General features: G+C 32.7%; 1 long non-coding RNA gene across 1 annotated transcript in view; it reads right to left on the bottom strand.

Annotated features, from left to right (window-relative positions):
* Positions 1–1,150: 1,150 nt before the first annotated feature.
* The window catches only part of LOC129323191 (uncharacterized), a 67,985-nt gene continuing 44,188 nt past the window's right edge, over positions 1,151–24,947 (bottom strand). Inside the window, exons 2-3 of the long non-coding RNA XR_008596381.1 lie at positions 2,223–2,311; positions 1,151–1,387 (exon numbers count right to left, since the gene is read on the bottom strand). This is a non-coding gene — a long non-coding RNA (uncharacterized LOC129323191). The remainder of the gene's footprint in view (positions 1,388–2,222; positions 2,312–24,947) is intronic.

Consider the following 24,947-nt stretch of genomic DNA (forward strand, 5'->3'; position numbering starts at 1 on the left):
ATTATTCTAGATTCGTACACTTTTCTCCATTTGTAACATTGGTCCCTATATTTTCAGAGGGATATTGACATGGCACAAACGGTGTTAATAATGTTGACATGTCAATTAACACTGTTAATTTTGTGCTTACATGTCAAACTAATGTTGGCATGAATTTTTTAATGAGCAAAAATTTAAAAAAAAAGCCTATATCAGATGAAATAAAAAGGCTAACTTGGAGTCTTTAAATTTTTTTAATTAAAAAAAATCCATGTTAGCATCTCTATTTCATTTAATGAAGAATTTTTTTAATTATTTTTGCTTATTAAAATATCCATGTGAGCATCAGCTTAACATGTAAGCATAAAACTAATAGTGTTAATTGTAATGCTCTTTACTGACATTACCATACGCTCCACTATAATCAATATTAATCAATTCAAAATCATTAAATTTGAAAACTTTCAAAACTTTGAGATCCCAAAATATAATATTTCCAAAATCATATAGTAATATATTCGAGTTGTAAATTATTGCACAGCGGAAGCATCTCTAAATCCATAAGAAAAACATGTGCATTTCAGCAAAATGAAGTTAAATTTGGCACCATGTATTGCAGCTTGTGCCACATCTGTTGTGGTATGTGGCATAGAGACCACTGTTGTTTCCTTTGTGCGGTGCACGGCGACACATGTACCCTTATGCTGCATCACACATATACAAATCTGCTGTCATTTTGCAGGTTTCTAATGCAAAGTTCAGATGTGTGCCATTTTCACATTTGATGTTCAATTGGGGTGGTTCAAGCGCTTACACAAAACTTATTTTGAAATTTAACCAATGACACTAGTTTTATTTCAATCTGATATTTCTATCAAAAATTAAACACCCAAATGCATTTTGGTTGTTTTATGCCAAAATTTTGCCACTCAAGCGTTTTAATTTGAAACTAAATATCATTAGCCACTTTTTAGGTCTTAATCACATCCAAATGGACAATACACACCTAATTGACCATACACATTCATAATATAACACACATATACATATTTTGCTTGTAAACCACCCATTTTATACTTTTTGGCCAAAATCACATTTTCCTTTTCAATCTCATACAAGGCCAAATCACTACACATATGCTTCTAACATCCCATATTCACACATATACACATTCATCTACTAGCCCATTCTATCATTTGACTATACACACATATACAAAGGGTTAGGGAGTTCAAAATCACCAAAACACCATATTCAACACATTATACACATATTTTGATTCCTAAGGAAACTTATACATATTCATAATTAATAATTTACAAAGGCATTACACCAATTCTTATAAAGCTTAGGCGAGAAATATCAACTCAGCCTATGTCTTTCCCCTTTGAACTACTAATGCCAAAACCTGAAAAATATAAATAACCACGAGTGAGATAAAAATCTCAATAACCAATATAGTTTATTTAATTCTTATTACCACAAAATAACCATGCTAAAGTAATAAAAACCATAATGTAGCATTTATATCTAGTATATTATACTAAGATCACCATTTTTACATATAAATCATTTTTCAAACACTTTTACACCCTAGCATGTTCATCTATCCATCGATCCTCTAAAGCTCCCCAATATGAAACAATAGGCTCTTTTGGATCAACCACTTATTGACCCGAGCACACTTTTGGTGGTAGAAATACCTAGTCAAAGGTAATCTAACCTACCTATATACTATGGTTTTCCTCTTCACACACTTGTGATAGAGATGTCATTGACTTCTAACCATACCCTAACAGGCACTAGAGAGTTGCTAGACTACTTGAATGTCTCATGATAATAGTCCTATAGTATGCTGTATCAGATTACCTATGATAACAACCCGTATAATGCTATACTGGATGTCCCATGGTGCCAGCCCGACCGTATGGATTTTTCACTCACTTCTCCACACACACCCTCCCACATATCTTGGGTGAACTTCCAACCCCTACGATCATGCTCTTTTCACAATTTCCATTGCTCATTCACATTTTCAGAGCATATAATGTCATATCATGTGTGTGTATATATATCAATTGAAATCAATAACCTTTCAAATCATTCCACAAACCAATGTTTATGCTAAAACCATTTTTAATACCAAATCATGCATAAAAAACTCATAAAACAACAATTTCTCATTTTGTATTTACTTCTACATAGTTACAATAGTTAATAAATATAATAAACTATATAGTTACCTCAACCCTTCTGTCTGATAGAAAGGTTTGCCTATGTAATTTCCTTATTTGAATCTCTTTTCGCATACTTGCACATCACACACTAGAATCTACACAAAAGTGCCATTCAAAGTCAATTTCACTATTAACAGAAGTGCCAATTATCGCAATTAAACACCTCATTGCTATCATTTCCATAACTCACACTCGTTTACACACATTACCATTGATTTAACTCTTCCACTCGTATCTGTTCATACAACATCCCAATAAGTCAAAATAACACTTCACTATCTAGAGCTCTAATCCCACATTAAATCATCAATTCAACCCATAATCAGTGATTGATGCAGGATTAGAAATTTAAGATGTTACATTAATTGACACGTCAGCATTATTAACATCATTTCTACTACATCAATGTTCCTTTAAAAATGAAGGGACTAAAGTTGTAGATAAAAAAAAGTGTAGGGACCTGAAACACAAAAAAAGTGTAGGAATCTATATCAAAATCTAAATAAAGTGCAATGACTAAAAGTGGTTTTCTTTTCCTTTTGAATTTTTGTCAATATGCCTAACTTGTTATAAATTTCTACTAATATGCTCATTGGTTGAGTTCCTTGAGAAAGACTAAGCTTGTTAAAAAATTTGCAGAAAATTATGATTAAACTTATACCCACAAAAAAAGAACATAATAATAGTTTGGACCTAACTTCTTGCATACTTACCTTTGTTTAATTATAACAATCTGATTTGTTAGAAATGATCTTTGGTATTTTAGTATTTGATAAATGATTATTTTATAATTAAATAGGTATAAAATTTGGTTTATATTTGATTATATTTATTAAGATTTCATATTTATTTAATTAATATCTATATATTTCTCCCTAATCACTTAATTATAATACAAAATCTACTCATTTTTGTATTTTGTAGAGAAAAAGAATAAACTAAATAGAAGAAAAGAAAGAAAAAAGAAATATATATATATAAGAGGAAGGAAGTGATTGGAATCTTATATACATGTATGTATGTATGTATGTATGTATGTATATTTGTACGTACAAATTGATGAAGATATTTGGTGGAGGATCCACATGATATTCAAAGAAAGAAAGAGAGACACGTATGTGATATATATAGATATATTAGAGTCCCACATTGATTATGAATTAGAGGAGGAGCCTCCACTTTAACTATAAATACTCTCATCCATTAAGAGGGAAAGCATCTAATCACTTATTTGAGTCCCTCAATAATTTTCTTTGAGATATTTGGAACTCATAGAAGCATCTAAAGGCTAAAAGTGAGATCGTCCAGAAGTTCTATAAATCATAATTATTTCTTTTCTATTCCTTAATTTTCTTTGTGATCATATTTAATGATTGAGAATTTTAGAATGGTGTTATTTGATTTTATTATGTCTTTATAAATTACCCAGTTGGGTAGGGATGCAGCCCAATTGGGAGGTAGTTTTTTACTTTCTTTGTTTGGACTATTTTCATTTATATTTATGAATATTTTTTTAATGATATTTATTTCTCTTGTTCTTCATATTGATTTTATAATTGGCCACCATTTAATCAAAAATATGGATAATCTTGATGGACTGGGAGGTGAAGAGAGAACCTAGATCTAGAGAAATAAACATAAATAACTAAGCTAGGGATAGTTTTAGAAATTTATGGTGATTTAAATTATAGTTGCACAATTTAATTAGTTGTTTGAGTATCGTAGGAACGAATTCAACACTAATTAAAAAGGGACTAATAATTTGAGAGAATATTAGGATACTTTAAGAATAGCTATCACTATAATTGATTAGAGTTAACTCAAAGGATAGAAACTAGCAACCTATAGGATGAATCCTAAACCCTAACGCTTCAAGTGATTGTGTTTTCATCATAATTGTTTTCTTGATTTATTTTTATTATTTATATTTTCATCAAATTATCCATTTTATCTATTTTTCTTGAACTATTTATTGTTTAAATTAGTAAAAGCGCAACTTTCCTGTGGGTTCGACACCTGAAATACTTCGAGTAATATATTACTATGATCTCATATACTTGTGAGAACGATCAAGTTTTTGGTGTCGTTGTCGGGGAAGTTACGAATTTACTAACTACTTAATTTCTAGTTCATTTTAATTTTTTATTTCTTAATTTTTTTCATTTAATTTTATTTATTTATTTTATGCAATTGATAAGTTCTGGTGACTTAAGTTTGATTCCTATTAATCTAGAAATTGAATGGTTTTGTAAGAAAAACAGATCTTAAAGAAGAAGAAAGATGGATGACGAGGCTATTTTAATGCCACCTATTACATTTAGAGATATTCAATGCCCATTCATCACATCTACTCCATCATGCATCTAGCTGAGTGCTAAACTGTGTAGTTATGAATTTAAAAATATTTAGTTAAATGCACTATCTAATTTCAATGGGCACCAAACTGAAGATGCCTTAGATTTTATATGAGAACACTATTGCTAAATAATCTATCAGATGATGATTTAAAGCTGTGTTGCTTTCCTTACTGTCTAAAGGGAGAAGCTCATCAATGGCTTTTATGATTATCAAAAGCTTCTATAAGCTCTTGGATAGATATGTATGAGAAATTTATATTGAAATATTATTCTCCTTAAAAGACTTCAGAATTAAAGGACAAGATTCACTTCTTCACATAGTAAAATAGTGAATTGTTCCATGAGGCTTAGGAACGTTATAATCTCCTCATAAGCCAATGTCCCTATCACCAATTTCCACACATACTCTTGATGGACTTTTTTTTATGATGGAATGAATGCTAAATGCTAATCAAAAGTTGATAATGTAGCTTGAGGTGATCCAAGTTTATGGACCTTATGGCATGTATCATATGGCGTTAATGACAACGAAGCTTGGGGATGGTAATCATGAGCATGGTGGCACGAAAGGAGCCTAATACTTCCAATCCAACATGTCTAAAGACCCTTTACAATATATTGGAGGTCCAATGATAAGAGCCCAAACTAAAGCCATAAAGCAAGCCTTATTTAGTCTTGTGTAAGAAGTCCAAGAGCTTGGAGAGCATTGGGGCACTCTTCTCAATCTTAAAGGAGAGCATCTATATGTGTATAATGTACTTAAAATCTAAATCCATGAAGAGTCAAGCCCAAAAGATGTAAATCTTAGCCCAATGCAAAAACGATTACAAGTTGAGCCTCTTACAAGTAAGGAGGCATAAAACTCTAGTGAAGAAGTTAAGGGTGGTGTGATTTTAAATCCTTTATAATCCCTTAATTGTCTCCTAAATTGTTTCCTATGATTTGTCTCCTAAAATGAAATTATTCATTTTAGAGTTTATAACTCTTGTAAGCTTTAGTGCTTTGTGGTGGCATCTTATGTGAGAAACAGACGTGATCAAGAGAATGATCAACTCTTGTGGTATCTTCGAAGGTTGAGGTTTCTAGAGGTAGGTGCTCTAGAGGATCTTATCCTTGATTATTATCCCATTGTTTATTTCCTTTTTTTCTTTATTTTCATCATAAATTTCATTCCTTTCTTTTTGTTCTTGTGTTTTTATTGTGTTTTAGGGTTCTATCCCTAAACTAGCATGATTTTGCTTTCACGTCCCCTATCAAATTGGTATCAGAGCTTTGGTTGCTAGTTTGCTAGTTTTGGTTTAAATTCTTGTCCTTTCTTCTTCTTTTTCATCTTGAGTTATTTTTTTTGTGATCATCTCTTATCTACCCCATCTACTTCTATCTTTTAATTTTTTTCTTCTTCATCTTTGTGACTTTTTCATCTTATATGAGCTTTTATTTTATTAACCTTTTAAAAAATTAAAAAAACCTAAAAATTTGTGCAAAAAGGGCAAAAAAAGTGTTAGTGTGTTAAAAAAAATTCAAAAATTAAAAAAAATTAAAAAAATGTATTATTATGTGTTATGACAGTAAAAAAGGCTATTTTTGAACTCCAAGTCACTAAGAGGTTGCCTAAAAAGAAAAGTCAACTTGGGTGGTAATAAAGTCTTCTACTTTGGTCACTTTCTTATTTTTAATTTTTGGTAGCACTTTTCAAATTCTCTACTCTCCTATTTTGCTATTTGTGCTACTCTCCTATTCTATTTAGCTTCCTATTTTTGTCTTTGAGTATTTGACTCTTTGACTTTTATTTCTATTTTTATTTGTCACGTACGGTTTTTCCTTTTGCAAGCTTAATTTTATTTGAAAATTTTGCTTTCCTATTTGTTTCAAAATTTAAAAAAAAAAATACAAATATTCTCTTTTCATCTTGTGCTTGTTTTCTAGTTTCCTTAATTTAGAAGATATTCACTTAGTTATTTCTTAGTTTCTTAATTTGTGTTTAGTTTCACCATTAGATTCTATCCACAAGCTTAGTAAGTGGTAAAAAAAATGTGTTTTTCATCATTAAAAAAAGCCATTACTTTTTTTTTGGTGAAACATAAGTGACTTTATTTTTCTTGAGAGTAAACACGTGAGTTTGTGTGTGTGAGGATCTATTTTTATCTTATATGATTTCTAGTGCTTTTGTGAATATGAGTAACAACGATGAATCCCCTAATGTTGGTATGAACTCTGTTTTAGAACTTATTAAAACACAGTTGTAGCAGCTTCACTTGGAACTTCATTATAGGTTCCATAAGGGTCTATTTGGTTCAAGGGGAGGGGAGGGGAGGGAAGGGGAAGGGAGGGTAGGGAAGGGCAGGGGGAGGAAGGGGGAGGGAGGGGAGGGGAGCTCCCCCCCCAATTTGGAGGGGAGGCTTTGGAGGGGAGGGGAGGGAAAATTTTAAAAATTTCCCCTCCCCTCCTCCTAACCAAATAAGGAGAGCTCCCTTCCCCTCCCTTCCCTCCATCCAAACACCCCCTAAGGAGGATAAAGATGAGCCAGAGACTTCCTCTTCTAAAGGAAAGAAGTGTGAGAATCTTAGTGATGATGAGGAGTATGAAGGTTCCCTTCTCCTAAGGGAAAAAAATTCTCAAAGTATGATGTTGACTTGTCAGACCAAAAACTAAAGTATCCTTCATTCAAGGATAGCAACAATTCAGAAAAATACCTTGATTGGGAAATAAAGATGGACTAAATCTTTATGACTCTTGATTTGTCTGAGTCAAGGAAGGCAAAAACTGTTTCTTTGAATTTCACTGACTATGCTATTTATTGGTGGCAAGATTTACAGTATAAAAGAAGCCAACTTGGAAAAAAACCCATGAAAAAATGGGAGAAGCTTAAAAGATACTTGAGAAAGGCTTATGTCTCCAGCTACTACTACACGGAGCTGAATAGAAAATTGAGAATGTTTTCTCAAGGATCTATGACTGTGGAGGAGTATGTGCACGAGTTGAATATCTTGAAGTTTCATGCAAACATTCAAGAAAAAGAACGTGAATCAATGTCAAGAATTATGGATGGCTTGAGGCCAGAGTTGAGAGATAAGCTTGACTTGTACACTTTTGTGGATAAGGAAGAGCTCATACACAAAGCTATAAAGTTGGAGCAGAGAAATAAGAACAAACATTTCAAGTCTTCTTGGAAAGACTCCAAGGCAACGTCCATATGGAAGGATTCCAAGGCCAAAGATACATCTAAGGCTAAGGAAGAAATGAAGATCAAGTATGAGAGTAAAATTTCTAACCCTAAACCTTCTTCTTATTCATCTATCACTTCTCTTATTAAGTGTTTCAAATGCCATGGTGTGGGCCATATGGTGAGAGATTGTAGTAATAAAAGAGTTATGATCTTAAGAGATAATGGTGGCTATGATAGTGTGCATGAAAGTGTTGTCGATAATGTTGATGATGATTCTACCTCCCATGAATCAAATGATGAGTTTGAATGAAATAGTATAGTTGATTCTATCTTGGTGGCAAGAAGAGCTCTCAATATTCAACCAAAGGAGGATGAAGAACATGAGCAACGTGAGCATATTTTTCACACTAGATGCTTTATCAAAGAGAAAGTGTATATTATGGTAATTGATGGTGGTAATTGCACTAACATAGCTAGCAGTTTACTTATAGATAAACCATCTCTACCTTTAATTCTACACCCTAAGCCCTACAAATTGCAATGGTTGAATGATTGTGTTGAAATTAAGATTTCTAAGCAAGTGTTGATTACTTTCTTTATTAGGGTTTATACTTGTGATGTATTATGTGATATAGCCCTATGCTTGTTGGGCACTTGTTATTAGGTAGGCATTAATAGTTTGATAGTAAGGCTACTTATAATGGTTTCAGAAATTATTACAAGGTACCTTTTAAATGCAAGACTATTGTATTAAATCCTCTTATGCCCATCTATGCCTATGAAGATTAACTGAAGATTGCTCAAGATTACAAGCAAAGGAGAGATCTCCTTGATTATGGCATGAGTGAGAGAGAAAAGAAAGAGAGTATTACTTTACTTGAAAATCAATCAAAAGAGAGGAAAAAGAGTGCTGAGAAAGTGAGAAAAGAGAAAAATAGAATGGTGGGAATGAAAGAATATAGTGAAAAGAAAATATTATTATGTGGGAAAAGTGAGATTCAAGATGCTTTGATGAGTGAGCAAGCTCTTATTATAATTCCCAAGAATATTTATTTTTCTACCGATACTCTTGACCTTACTTTGCCTTCTAGTGTTGTTTCTTTGTTGCAGGACTATGGAGATTTATTCCCTAATGAGATTCCTAATGGGCTTCCTTCCTTAAGAGGAATTGAGCATAGGATAGATTTTTTTCCCGGAGCTGCTATTCCAAACAAGCCTACTTATCGGGCTAACCTTGAAGAGACTAAGGAGATCTAGCACCAAATAGAGGAATTAATGATGAAAGGCTTTATGCGTGAGAGCCTTAGCCCTTGTGCTGTCTCTGTTATCTTGGTGCCCAAAAAAGATGGATCTTGAAGGATATGTGTTGATTGTAGAGCAATCAACAAAATTACTGTAAAGTATCGTTACTCTATCCCTAAGCTTGATGATATGCTTAATGAGTTGTACGGTACTTCTATCTTTTCTAAAATTGATCTTAGAAGTGGTTATCATCAAATTCATATGAAAGAGGGTGATGAATGAAAAACTGCCTTTAAAACTAAATTTGAATTATATGAATGGTTAGTTATGCCTTTTGGTTTGACCAATACTCCTAGTACTTTTATGGCATTAATGAATCATGTTTTTAGAAAGTTTATAGGCAAGTTTGTGGTTTACTTTGATGATATTTTGATTTATAGTAAATCTTTAATTGATCATGTGAATCATCTTAAAATTGTGTTTGACATTTTGAGGGAATATAAGCTATATGTTAATTTTCAAAAGTGTTTCTTTTGCATGGACTCTATTATCTTTTTGGAATTTATTGTTAGATCACAAGGAATTCGTGTGGATGAGGAGAAAGTTAAGGTTATTTGTGAATGGCCAACCCCTAAGAATGCAAGTGAAGTGAGAAGCTTCCAAGGCTTAACAAGCTTCTATAGGAGATTTGTTAGGGATTTCTCTAGCATTGATGCCCCTCTTAATGAATTTGTTAAGAAGAATATGACCTTTATATGGGGTGAGACATAAGAAAAGGATTTTAAAACCCTAAAGGATAAATTGACTAATACCCTTTTACTTGTTTTGCCTAATTTTTCTAAAGCATTTACAATTCAATGTGATGCTTCTGGTATTGGTATAGGTGCTGTTTTAATGCAGGATTCTAGGTGCATAGCTTACTTCAATAAAAAGCTTCATGGTACAGCTTTGAATTATTCCACCTATGATAAAGATCTCTACACCCTAAAGAGGGCCTTGAAAACGTGACAACACTATTTGTGGCCCAAGGAATTCATCGTTCATTTTGATAATGAAAGTTTAAAGTTTCTTAAGTCTCAAGGTAAGTTGAACAAGAGACATGCTCTCTAGATGAAATTTATTGAGACCTTTTCTTATGTGATTAAGCATAAGCAAGGTAAAGAAAATGTCGTTGCTGATGCCTTATCTTGAAGGTATACATTACTTTCCTATTTGCATGCTCAATTACTTAGCTTTGAGATTTTAAAAGATCTTTATAAAATTGATTCTGATTTTGAAAAGATTTGGAAATCTTGTAAAAATCATGGATACGGTGATTTCTTTAGATTTGATAGATTTCTTTTTAAGAAAAATAAAATTATGCATTCCTATTTGTTCGATACGTGAGTTGCTTACTAAGGAAGCACATAATGGTGGTTTGATAGGACACTTTGGTGTAGAGAAAATTTTAGCTATTTTGTTTGATCATTTCTTTTGGTCTCATGTAATGTCCACCTTGACATTATCAAAATTCACCACATAATTACAACAAACAATTATAATTAAGAGCAATGATTGCTCCTAAGTTTACATTATAGATATAAGGGTTTAAAATAATAATCTTTTATAAATAATTGTAAAATATTTGGGATCCCATAAAAACTCTTCAAATTTATAGTTTAAGCTCAAACTTAATGATTTATAAAGGTATTAGAAGCATGAAAAAGTTTTGGAAAGTAAAACACTTTAAAATATAGCCAAAAATGTTATTTTTGAGTATTTTGATCCATGCCCCCCGGCTTGTGGTTCATATGCCATGGCATGTGGCACAGAAATACAAGTTTGCTTATTATATTGTGTGCCATAGCTTGTGCAAAATGCACCGCGGTGCGCGTGTCTATGACAGTCATGACAGATTTTCTAGATGAGCTTCAAACGTGTGCCATTTTCACATCTAATGTCCGATTGGAGTGATTTAAGTTCCTATGCGAAGCTTATTCAATAAGCTAAATAATGATATAAGTTTAATTATGATTTGACATTGTATGAGAATTTTAAATACTCAAATATAAAAGTTAGTTTTTAAATCAATTTTCAAGCATCCAAGTACCCAAAATTCAAAACTTATACTATTAACCCATTTTGAGGCTTGAACCAAGTCTAATGGACCAAAATACGCTTGATCGAGCATTCAAACACATAAAAATATACCAAACACAAAATTTGGCCACTTAATACCAATTTCACCTTATATGGCCAAAATACAAAATTAACACCATATACACTATTTGGCCTTTATTGCCATATAATACACTACATATACATTATTACCACCTATATAAAATATTCCTTGCACTTGTATTATTATTTTAGCCCATCACCATAAAAATTGTTATATATTCACATCATATACAATATTAGGCTAAAGTACAAAATAACATGGTATGAAACAAGTGCAACCAATCAAAATGATATGCATTCCTAGTTGGCAACATATAATATCATCTATATAAGTTTATGTACACGACTCAAAATAAAATTGGACTTTACAATGAGATTATAGAAAGTATGCTAGCCCTTGCCCGATTCCTTTCCTAGGTCAGTCTCAGTGGTAGAACTTGTAAAATGATAACCACAGGGTGAGATAAAAATCTCAGTAACTAAGATAATCTAAATTGTTGATTAACATGCCAAGTTATAAACAAGCCTTAAATTAAGTAAAATAAACACACCATATAAAATCACCATAAGTTACATGCATGATCCTTAACCATCCGGTCCTCCAATACTCCTGACCAAACTGGTAGGCTATTTCATAGAACCAAACCACATGTATGGTCCCCAAGCTCACTATCCATGGTAGGACTACCCCGCTAAGGTATCCTAAACTACTTCTAGACTACTGGTTCCCCTTATCATAAGTAATTGAGGTGTTGCTACTCCAACACTGCATCCTACGGATGCTAAGGAGCATATTCTCTAACTTCGCACCCTTTTGAGCACCAAGAAGAGTAAGTCTCCAATACCGCACCCATTTTCAAGCATTAAGGAGAGTAAGTGTTGTACCTGACATCCTGAGGTGCTAGCAATGTCATATGGACTTAATCTTTACTAACTCCATTAAGGTGACCTCCTACCTCTAATATGCCATATTTCACTATATATCTCCACTTGACCATGCATAAAATACTTTCTAACTTACTTCAAAAACTTGACATTTTACAAATCAATACTCTACTCATTTTTTAAAATAGTTAACTTTTACAAAATTCATACATATATATAATAACAAATCATGCAAGACCAACTTGAGAATAACTTATACAAGGTAATAAATAATACAAATTATTTAGTTACCTCAACCTTTTTGTTACTAAAAGGGTTACCTATGGTACTAAATCTCTTCTTGTGTTAAGGAAAATCTTCCCACACCACAATCTACATCAATAAGTACTATATGTTAATTTTTAATTAACACAAGCACTATTAGTAACTAATAACCTCCCAATTCTCCCACTTTTCACTCATATTCTCAACAAAGAGGCTTGTTAAGATTATAATTTATTCACACAATCCCTTCAAGCCTTCCTCTAACTCTATCACAATATAACATTAATATCTCAAATTATCACACTTTAAAACCCCATGATTAAGTTAGGGCTTGATCCAACTTTCACCAAACAATAAAGTAGCTTTATATTACCATATATCCAAGGTTAAGAAACCTAAATCAATCCTTTAAAGTCAATAGAAACCTTTAAAACATAAGCTTATAGCTTAATCCAATCAGAGCAAATTCTCTCACTTCCAAATCCTATGGAAAATGAAAATGTAAAGGATAAAGGTAGGAAACTTACTTAAGAGTTTGAAGGCTTAATTTATCTTCAAAATCCTCCCAAAATGATGCCCTAGTAGTGCCCAAAGCTTGTCCCTTCATGTTCTAGGTTTTTCACTACAAAAACTGTCATTTTTTGACGATTTTCAAAAATTTAAGTTGCTTGTTGTGTTGTGTGCCGTAACACATGCCACACAAGCTATAACTCACGATACAGTGAGCAAAATGTCAATTTTACTTCCCCTGATGCCTCCCAACTTAATCCAACTTCCATCCTAACTCAATTTAGAGCCAAATATAACCCAAAAAGAAAATTAGCAACCTAAAAATATATTTAAATTAATTAATCATCTTTTTAACTAATTTATCCCTTAATTAGTCAATTTTTCCTAGATTTAAAGTTTTCAAATGTTACATCTCACATGCGGAAAGATGTCATATCTGTTTGTGATAAATGCATTAACAGTAGACAGGCCAAATCTAAGGTCTAACCTTATGGACTTTACTCTCCTTTACCTATCCCCTCTCACCCTTGGGAATATATCTCTATGAATTTTGTAATTGGATTGCCTAAATTTTCTGCAGGCAAATATTCCATATTTGTTGTTGTTAACAGATTATCTAAGATGGCACACTTTATTACTTGTGCTAAGACTAATGATGCTATTAACATTGCTGACTTATTCTTTAAAGAGTTTGTTCATTTGCATGGTTTACCTAAGACTATTATGAGTGACAGGGATGTGAAGTTTCTTAGTCACTTCTGGTGTACCCTATGGCATAAATTAAGGACTAGGTTACTTTTTTTACTACTGCCTATCCATAAACTGATGGTTAAATTGAGGTAGTCAATAGAACAATGACTACATTGCTACGAGCGATAATTCAAAAGAATTTAAAGAATTGGGTGAATTGTTTACCTCATATTGAATTTGCTTACAATGGGGCTATTCATTCTTCTACTTTTTACTGTCTATTTGAAATTGTTTATGGTTTCAATCTATTATCTCCTATTGATATTTTACCTTTTTCTTTTTCTAAGCGTGCTAATACTGGTGGCAAGCAAAAAGCTGAGCTTGTGCAGGACTTACATACTAAGGTTAAAGCAAACATAGAGCGAAAGAATGAGCAATATGCCAAGCAAGCTAATAAAGGCAGGAGATGTGTGATCTTTGAGCTTGGAGATTGGGTTTGGTTACATTTAAGGAAAGAGAGATTTCTTAATTAGAGGAAATCTAAACTTCCAGCTTGAGGAGATAAACCTTTCTAAGTTTTAGAAAGAATTAATGATAATGCTTACAAAATTAATTTTCCTAGCTCTTATGGCAATGTTAGTGCCACATTCAATGTTTTTGATCTATCTTTATATGAGTCTGCAGATTCAAGGACGAATCCTTTCCAACTAGGAGGGAATGACGGCCCCATGGCATGGATGAAATGGCATTATTGATAACGAAGCTTGAGGATAGTAATCATGGGCATGGTGGCATGAAAGGAGCCCAATACTTTTAATCCAATGTGCCTAAAGACCTTTTACAACATATTAGAGGTCTAATAACAAGAGCTCGAACTAAAGCTATGAAGCAAGCCTTATTTAGTCTTGTGCAAGAAGTCCAAGAGTTTGGAGAGCATTGGGGCACTCCTCTCAAGCCCAATGGAGAGCATCTATATGTGTACAATGTGCTTAAGATCCAAATCCATAAAGAGTCAAGCCCAAGAGATGCAAACCTTAACCCAATGCAAGGAAGACTACAAGTTGAGCCTCTTGCAAGCAAGGAGGCATGAAACTCCAGTGAAGAAGTCGAGGGTGGCAAGATTTTAAATTCTTTATGATCCCTTAATTGTCTTCTAAATTGTTTCCTATGATTTGACTCCCTTTCTTAAGGAGCAATATTAGTCTTAGTTTCCTATTTTAAGTCTAGTCAAAGATTAGAATTAACTATATTATTAATTTCTAAGTTTTATAATCCGATAATTTTAAGATCACATCTCCTAAATTATGTGGCTAAATATTTTCTCATTATTTTATACTATTTTTCCTTTTAGTGTTAGGAAATTAGGGTTTTAATTTTAAGAAATAGTCTTCTCTATGAGTCTATATAAATTAGGCGTACTCCCTCTTGTAAATGGAACAGAAGTTGAATGAAATTATTCATTTTAGAGTTTATAACTCTTGTGAGCTTTAGTACTTTATGGTAGCATCTCATGTGAGAAACAGATGTGATTAAGAGCATGATCAACTCTTGTGGTGTCTTCAAAAGTTAAGGTTCCTAGAGGCAGCTAGAGAATCTTATCCTTAATCATTATCCTATTGTTTATTTCCTTTCTTTCTTTATTTTCATCATAAATTTTGTCTCTTTCTTTTTATTCTTGTGTTTTTATTGTGTTTCAGGGTTCTGTTCCTAAACTAGCATGATTCTACTTCTATGTCCCCTATCACAATTAATATGATGGCTGAAGAAAAGGAGGAGATTTATAAAATGCTAGTAGCAAATTCATGGCAGAAGGCAATTTGAGGAAGGAGGGTGATGGTTAATGAAGTTTTTACATCATATATCTCACATGAACTATGAGATTTAACACAGTTTAAATTTATTATTAAAAATTTTTAGTTCTATTAATTCCCTTTCTTCTACTAATAATTCTCTTCACACAGGTTGTGATGGTGACTATGTGAAGGAGGATAATTATATGAGAACTGGTACTAATTGAATTAATCCTAGGAACAACCCCTACTCTAACACATACAATCCAAGGTGGAAAAATCATCCAAATCTCTCTTGAAAAATCACACCACTCAAAAGCATCAAGCACTACTGGGCTTTTAATAATAAAGAAATATAATTGAAGATCATATAATGAAGTTGGAGGAAGCTTTGGCTTAAATGAAAAATTACCACATGAATAGTATGAATCAATAGATTGACCAATTTAAACAAGCAGTCGCCTTAACACAAACTTCTGTGAAGAATATGGAATCACAAGTGGGTAGTTCTATGAAGAATTAGAAACATAAATAAGCAACTTGGCTCACTTACTCATTGGGCAAAGTCAAAATAAGTTCCCTAGCAATACTGAACTTAATCCAAGGGAAGGAGTCATGGCAGTCACCTTACAGAATGATAAAGAACTCCAAGAGGTTGATAATGGGACTAAATGTAACATCCTTAATTTCTTAATCCCATGATCGACTATTAATCAGGGGTAAAGGGGTAAGTAGTATAGGATTAGATATTTGGGTGATTAGCTGATGATTTGTATAGTTGATGATTTGTGTCTTTAGGATATGAAATGAATAAATATGAGTAGAAGGATAGTATTTTAGGTTGAAGAAAGTGCGTGTGGTGAGAACTCTTCTCACTGTGCCACTTGCTATGATTGTAAAAGTCCTAACTTAATCCAGGCTTTACCATTCCCATCACACAATCAACTAACACAAAAATATCAATGTCAAAGTAATAGCCTTTTATTTGTTTTCAAATCACAGAATCCGGACTTCTTAAAACATATATTTAAATAAGAGGGTTAGCAGAAGTATAAACGTAGTCAAATGACTCAAAAAGACATAAGATTCTGCTTTAAAAATAGGCCATGTGCCATGGCATGTGGTATAAAGCAATGATCTTTATTTCTATTTATGACATGCACCACAGTAGGCACATTATGTGTTGCGATGCATAAGATAGCAATTTCTACTGTCATATAAGAGCTCGAAAGACGAACTTTTGCCATGCGCCATTTCCACACCTGACATTCGATTGGAGTCATTCAAGCGTTCATATGAAGCTTATAACATATACTAGCTAATGGAATAAGTTTGGACATGATCTGATAATCTGATCTAAAAGTGGACATCCGAGTGCAAAAAGTCACTTTTCTTTCAAAAACTTGCACCCTTAGCATTTAATTCTCATTCCTTGTCCTATTAGACCACTTCGAGCCTTGAAGTAAGTTCAAAAAGACCATATACACTTGATTGACACCTCATACCATATACGTCACATCAATTACCCATTTTGGCCTCTCAATGTCACATTACACAATTGTGAAATTATATGAGGAATACACATACACACATATTCACACACACATATATAAATAAGCTTGTTCTACCTTCAACCCTTCGGCTCTTCCATATGGGGCTCTGCCTCACCATATGGTCAAAAATCACAAATGTACCCGACTCTTCTAAATGAGGCTTTGCCTCACCATTTGTGTCAAGTTCTTACATACATAAACACAATCATCGCATTAATTCACATTCAACACATAATATAGGTGGAACAAGTTACATAACATTATACACTTACTTGTTTAGCATCTAGGCCTACCCACGTACCCTCTCACTAGGACACCCTTAGTAAGATTCAATATCATATACACATACAAGCAAGGTTCACAACACAATTCATATACACATTCACTTATGCTCTCCTAGTTGGCAACTCAAATTCTAGAAACAACTTTATACATTCATTCATACATATGGTAGTCATACCACTACTAAATGAAGCTACTATTTTCTTGCTTCCTTTCTCAGCCTTCTCATACTCTCTTCACCAGTGTTCAAAAAGTAACAGAGTGAGACATACGTTCTAATAACTCGAAGGTAACTTTAATTACCTATTACTAAGTAAAATTATAAACAAGTGATAGAGTAGCATATGTACAAGTAAAAATAATATCATATGCATATATAGGAATTCATTCTCATCAATCTTATTATACTTATGCAATACATTCTTGGTTTCACCTAGCAGAGTAATCTTTATGCTCAGACCAAGATTTTGAGTCACAAGGAACAGGGCCTACCATACTATTACTCAGACCAAGTTATCCTCTTCATGTATAGGTAGTCTTCTAGGTCCATCATGATAGAGTTAAACTCTAAGCTTTAAATCATTAGGATTTCCTAACCTTACACAGAGTAGGTCCACAACCCTTATCCTAGTTTAGGGTAGCCTCAAGGATCATTCCATATCTTAGGTCTATCATGGTGGAATCAAGCTCTATGCTCTGGATTATTAAGATTCTTCTGATAAGTCTGTCTTTATAGAGCTAAGCTTTATGCTTTAGATTATAAGGACTTTTTGGACCTCCTTATAGTAGGGCTGCATCCCCCATATCCCCCACAATGCATGTTAATGCATATGCCACCTCAAATTCATTTCAATTAATGCTCATATACTCGCTTGCATATATATTCACAATGTTGTTACTTTGTCAGTTCACAAAATAATACACGTAGTTATATAAAAATACTTACAAACAATTTCATAAATAAATAAGTAAAAGGGTCACTCCAGTTACCTTTAACCCTTGCTACTAAGGGTTACCAACCACACTAAGCTCCCAAAGGCATAGATTCTCATGAGTAATGCCATAGATGCTCAATCTATGCAACATAGTTCCCTTCAGTCAATTCTCAATACTTATAGGCATTGATTTGGCTAAACTGAATCCCTTAACATATGAAATGATTCAATTAACAACCTTTTGAATTCACTAGTCTATTATTTATAGTCATTAGGCTTATAGGCTACTTAAACAACCATAACAATCTCCTAACATATTGTTCAATTGTAATTTTATCATTTAACCTAACTTTTAGCTATTTTAAGCCTAAATACTCAAAGCTTAACCATTTAACTTCATACTAGTAAAAAAACCTTAGGTTTGTATTTGATATCCTATTTTAAATCTTTCTCTTAGATTACAACACCTTAAACTTCATGATCCAATTTCTCAACCAATGAAATTCAATAAAAATAGGGTAAAAATGAAGCTTGGGGTTGCACAATACTTACCTAACAAGTTACTAATTGATGCAAACTCTAAATTTTTAGATATGGCTTGCCTTAGTGAAGCTAAGCTTTTCTTCCCCTCTAGATGTATTTTCTCACTCTTTTACTTCTTCATGAATTGTTCATGTCAACTTTAAGTAATTCCTAGACAATACACCACAGTGCATGTAGCTTTCGTTGCAGCGCATGGCACAATGAATCCAATCTCACTTGTGTTCATGCTTTATGCCTTAAATTGTCATTCTACCCTTTAATTCTATTAATACAACATCCAAATAATATAAAACATCAACTCAACACCCAAACCACAATCAATTTGCTAATTACTAATTTACTCTTGATTAGTAACTAGTTCTTGGGATTGAATTTTAGGATGTTACAATGGTTGATGCTGCATGCGCCGTGGTGTATAGACCCAAAAATGACCCCTTAAGTCATAAAATTTAGGTGAAGTTTAGATAGAGAAATCAAAAAATGTGAAAGGGAGAAGAGGGGAAGGGCTTAGCTCATGGTGCAAGAGATTTCGGAGCCATGGAAGGTGCTTTTGATTAGTAACTTATTGTGGAAGCTACATAAAACTCTTACCTTCTATTCTACCCAAATTTCTTTGAATATGAGTTATAGAGAAATTGAATCAATGAAATTTAAGGGGTTTAATTTTTACCCAATAGTAATAAAAAGGTTCTTGAAAGTTAAATTAAAGCTTTGTGACTAGTTTAAAGCTGAATGATAGAGCTTTGAACTTGTATGCTTAATTTAGCTTTACATTAGAGAAGAAAAAGGGTAAAAATCATGTTTGAGTGAAATAAGCCTAGTTGAGGTGATATCAAGTAGTAATTGAGTAATAATAGACCTAGAACAGATAAATGGAAAAGAATAGATGGCTAACTATAGCTATAAGTAGTAATTATATGCTTTTGGTCAAATTAGATCAATTGAATAAATTGTACCAAATGTGTTTAGATTGACATATCATGCATTTGAGTTGAGAAAGGAAGCTTATGACAAGCTATAATGGTAGTTGAAATCCACGGATAACCTTTATAGTGATAGAAGGGTTAAGATAACTGAATGACCTCTTCTATTTGATTATTTATTGTAATTGTATATGAGTTTGCTATTGAGCATGTTTTGTAGCATTGAATATTTATTGCATTAAAAGAGATTTTGGTTAAACAAGTAATGAAATTTATGTAATTTGATATAAAATTATGTATATGTATATATATGAGTAAAATGGTGATTGGGAACTTATGAATAGTTTATAAAACATGATCATAGGGGTGACAGTTCACCCATATGGAGTGTAGTAAAAGACCATATGGCATATTCTCCTTAGTGCTCGACGAGGTGTGGTGTTAGAGAATTATACCTCCTTAGTGCCTTTCGAGGTGCGGTGTTGGAGATGATCTTTTTAGTATCTATTGAGGTGTGGTGTTGGAGATTTAGACTCCTTAGTGTCTGTATGATATGGTATTAGAGTCAACGACACCTCATTGTGTATAGTTTATAAGTGCGATAGAACACATTTGGCTGGGTGATTCTACCACTAAAGATAAGCTTAATGCCAATGAGATTGTATGTTGATCTAAAGCGAGCCTATAGTTTCAAGTTGGGGTGATTTGGAGGTTTGGTTGGTAGCAATCATGCTATATGCCGTATATGCAGAAAAGTGGTGAAAATTGGAAAACAAGCAGGGAAATGAGTGGATTAAAGTTTGTGGTTATGACTTGAAATAAAATATGTGATATATGTTATGTTTGATGATATATTATGCTATGCTTCCATATAGTTACATGGTATAGTTACTAGTAGTGAGTTATTCTACTATTGAGATTTTTATCTCACCTCCATGGTTACATATTTACAGGACAGAGCAGTAATTAGGGCAAGAGAAAAGAGTCAAGACCAACTTAGAGTTATTGAAGCCGTGTGAACTCAGAGTAGTATGTAATGAACTGAAAACTTGTGTATATATGTAAGTAAGTTACCATAGGGTTACATGCATGCTTTGAATGTTTGGAGTTGAAAAATGTTATGAGTTTTGATGAATCTTAGCCTACGTGTGAAATTATAATGAAATAAGTAATTTGGGGCTAAGATTGAATTGTGATTATATTGTAATGTGGATATATGTAAATTTGTGGTGAAAGGGCTAAGTGGGCTAATTTGTGTTAAGTGGTGAAGTTTTGTGAAATGTGAAAATTGATTGTTGAGGGGTCAAATTTTAGTATATGTATATATATGTGATATATTATGGTCAATCAAGTATAGTAGATCCTTTTAAACTTAGTTCAAGGCCTTGTGTGGTTTAATGAGATAATGGGATTGATTTGAGCATTTAGGTGTGCAAAATTATTTAAAAAAGTGTCTTTTTGCACCTAGTTGTCTAAATTTTGATTGGACTGTTAGATTGTGTCCAAACCTATCTCATTAGCTAGCTTATGAGATTGGCTTTATGTAGGTGTTTGAATCATTCCAATTAGATGTTGTATGCGAAAACAGCGTACGCTAGATGTTCATCATGTTTGCTATCAAATAACAGCAAAAAATTTAGGCTGGTGTGCCACGGCATATGGTGTCTCATGCCATGGCGTATGACATAGAAGGTCAGGTGTGTGGCTTCGTCCCACATATCATGGCGTCTAGCCCAAAATTAGATATTGTTTCTTTGCTTTAGAGGCATGCAATATTTGTTATGAATGCATATAAAGTGTTTCCACTATATATTGTTTGATGTATTATGATTTTAATGGTTTTGGAAAAATGAGACTTAGGCCTAAGCTTTTCAGACAAAATATTTGATAGTTGTTTGGTGTGATTGATATGGTGATGTAATTAATCTTCTCCCATATCAAGTGGATATAGGAGGAGGTTATACTAAAAGGATAAGCAAATAGAAAAATGATGAAGATGATGATGTAATTGAGATGCCTAAAGTTAATGTTACAACTCAAAGTGGCCCTTCTCCTTTTAAAAACAAACCTTATATATTCCTATTCCATACCCCAAGCGCCTTAAAAAAAAAAGATCTAGATTTCAGCTTCTAGAGATTCCTTGAGATGTTTAAAAAAAATTCAAATCAATATTCCTTTTATGGAGGCATTAGCATAGATGCTTGCTTATGTCAAATACATCAAGGAGCTTGTTTCAAACAAGAGGAGGTTGGAAGAATATGCCATAGTAACACTTACAGAAGAGTGCAGTGCAATTCTATAAAAAGCTCTGCCGCCTAAATTGAAAAATCCAAGGAGTTTTACTATTCCTTGTGACATTGGTTTAAATATTATTAAAAATTGTTTACATGATTTAGGTGCTAGTGTTAATTTAATACCTTATTCTTTATGTAGGAAACCTGGAATGATAGACATCAAGCCAATCAATGTTACTTTTTAACTCGTAGATAGGTCAGTTAGATATCCAAGAGGTGTAGTTGATGATATAATAGTGAAAGTTGGTAAACTTTACAGTCCAATAGATTTCATTATTTTAGACATTGAGGATAATTGGAATGTCTTTCTAATTTTAGGAAGACCATTTTTATTAACTGGTGGAACCTTAATTGATGTACCTGTGGGAAAATTGATTTTTAAAGTTTGTAACGAAAAGGAAGTATGTCAAGTAGCTAAAGCTGTTAGATTCCCTCTTTTGATGAAACCATTTTTAGCATTGATATTATTGATACCCTTGCCCAGGAAAATTTTAATAGATACTTATACAATGATCCCCTTGAGGTATGCATTGCACTAAACTTAAATGAAAATGAAGAGGATGAGTATGATTTTATAACAACAATAATGAGTTTGGAAGCTTTTGAAATTGAAAATAGACATTATAGGAAACAATATGAGGATTTAAGAATGAGCAATTTATTGCTCTTACCTTCCCCAAAATCACTACCCTTTGTTGAATTAAAACCTTTTCCCCTGATTTAAAATGTTTTTTTGGGTGGTTTTAATACTTTTCCTGTCATAGTTTTTTTTGTGTTAACTTTTGAACAAGAAAATAAACTATTGAGAATCCTAAGGTAATTCAAACATGCAATTGGATGGTCTATTATTGACATAAAGTGCATTAGTCCCTCCATTGGTATGCATAGAATTCTTGTGGAGGAAAATTACATGCCAAAGGTGCAACCACAAAGAAGACTCAACCCTCATATGAAAGAGGTAGTTAAAGCAGAAGTTTTAACATTGATTAAATCTGGTATTATTTATCTTATCTTTTAGATATGGCAAAACAATTAAGTATAAGTATAGTTAACTCATCTATATTTGTCATAATCAAAACTTAAGCTAAATATAATGTCATAAGCCATTATGTCCAACAATGTCTCCATTTTTTATGATGACAAATCACCTATGAAAAATATGCTTATATGATAGACAATATGTGTTTAGTAAATCATATTTTTCATGATTACTTCTCCCCTTATTTGTCATTAACAAAGAGGTTTTAAAGTAAATGCAAGGGAATACAAGAATAAGATAAGGTTTAGAGTTTCTCCTTGAATATAACTTCTCCCCTTATTTGTCATGTGGGGAAATTTGAAATTTAAAATCTTCCTTATATGACTGTATCAAGTTAGTATTGTTTTAGAATTTTCTTCCTCCCTTAGAGAAATATGAGCATGAGGCTTCTTGATGTTCTTGATTTGAGAAGTGTTCCTCGAAGATGATTCCTCCTCGTTAGTGAGACCATTTTGTAATAAACTGATGAATGTTGATTCTTCTTTATGTATGAATTGAACACTAAGGGGGAGGAATAATAAGACATTAAATAATAAGAAGAAATAACATTCATAAGCTTATTACAAAATGCTGTCACTAAGGGGGAGGAATCATCTTTGAGGAACACTTCTCAAATCAAGAACATTAAGAAGCCTCATGCTTATATTTTTCCAATGGAGGAAGAAAATTCTAAAACAAGGCCAACTTGATATAGTCATATAAGGGAGAATTTAAATTTCAAATTTCTCCACATGATAAATAGGGGGAAAAGTTATATTCAAGGGAGAACTCTAAACCTTATCTTATTCTTGTATTCCATTGTATTCACTTCAAAGCCTTTTTGTTAATGACAAATAGGGGGGAAGTAATCATGAATTTCATAGCTTAATGATTTCTTAGGTTATTCTCTTAAGATCAGTTTAGAGTGTTAAATTTATAGCCCAAGGAGTGAAATAAGTGTTAGAGACATCAAATGAATGTTTATAGTTGTTACATAGTGATTATAGCTATTAGTGCAAAATCTTGTAAGTGACTAATGTTGATTCTTGAAAGAAAATGCATGTTATAGGGCCCAAAAGACAAATCATGCATGGAACCAAGGTGTCATGATCTGTGATTTAGACCATAGTGGCTATAGAATGAAAAACAAGGCTCTAGATGTCATTTCTCGTGTGTGTACAAGTTGTTTCACATGTGATTTAGCATTTATGAGGTAAATCTTGCTTTTCTTTATCTTCTTATAAAACAATGAAAACCTTTCTCTTTCAAGATATCCAACTTAACTTAGATCCACTAATAGTTAGCTTGTAGGAATCATGATTCATATGTTCTAAAGCAATTTATCATATCATAATACATGAGCATAATAGGTTAAACATGTCTTTATGCATAGAGGATATTTTCATTTGAAACCAATGCATATACACAAAGAGATAATCTTTTAAACATTGCAAATCTTTTATAAGAGATTTATTGGCATAGGAGGTTTTTCAATGTCAATTCCCTCAAAAATTGAAAAACTTTGAAAAGTTGCCATTTGAAACTATTGAGACTATTAAGTTATTTATCCAAGAGCCTAACTCTAATACTAAATATGAATGTGCAAACCATTCTGTGAGTTAAAACTTATGTTAACCTTCTTGTCCTTACATGTGATTTGGCTAGCAGAATGCCAAAGCCAAATCTGTGTGACATATCTTGCATGTGACTCATATGTTCTCATGCATGAAATAGTTGATCAAATGCCAAGGATAATTCTGTAAGATGAAACTTGCATGAAACCCTTAGGTAGTACAACTTGTGATGAAAATAGCCCTTGGGTAAGTCCTGTGCAAGTAGTTTCTAAGAAAGGAGGTACAACTATGGTGAAAAATGATAAGGATGAGCTTATTCCTACAAGAGTGGTCACTGGGTGGCATGTATGTATAGATTATAGAAAATTGAATGAAGCAACACACAAAGACCACTTTCCTCTTCTATTTATGGATAGTATGTTAGAAAGAATAGCAAGGCATGCTTTTCATTATCTTCTAGATGGTTACTTTGGGTATTTTCAAATACCAATAGCACTAGAGGACTAAGAGAAAATAATTTTTACTTGCCCCTATGGTACTTTTGC

Source organism: Prosopis cineraria, unplaced genomic scaffold (genome assembly GCF_029017545.1).
Source record: "Prosopis cineraria cultivar Desert tree isolate PC_DT_omini unplaced genomic scaffold, ASM2901754v1 PC1, whole genome shotgun sequence".
Classification (NCBI taxonomy): Eukaryota; Viridiplantae; Streptophyta; class Magnoliopsida; order Fabales; family Fabaceae; genus Prosopis; species Prosopis cineraria.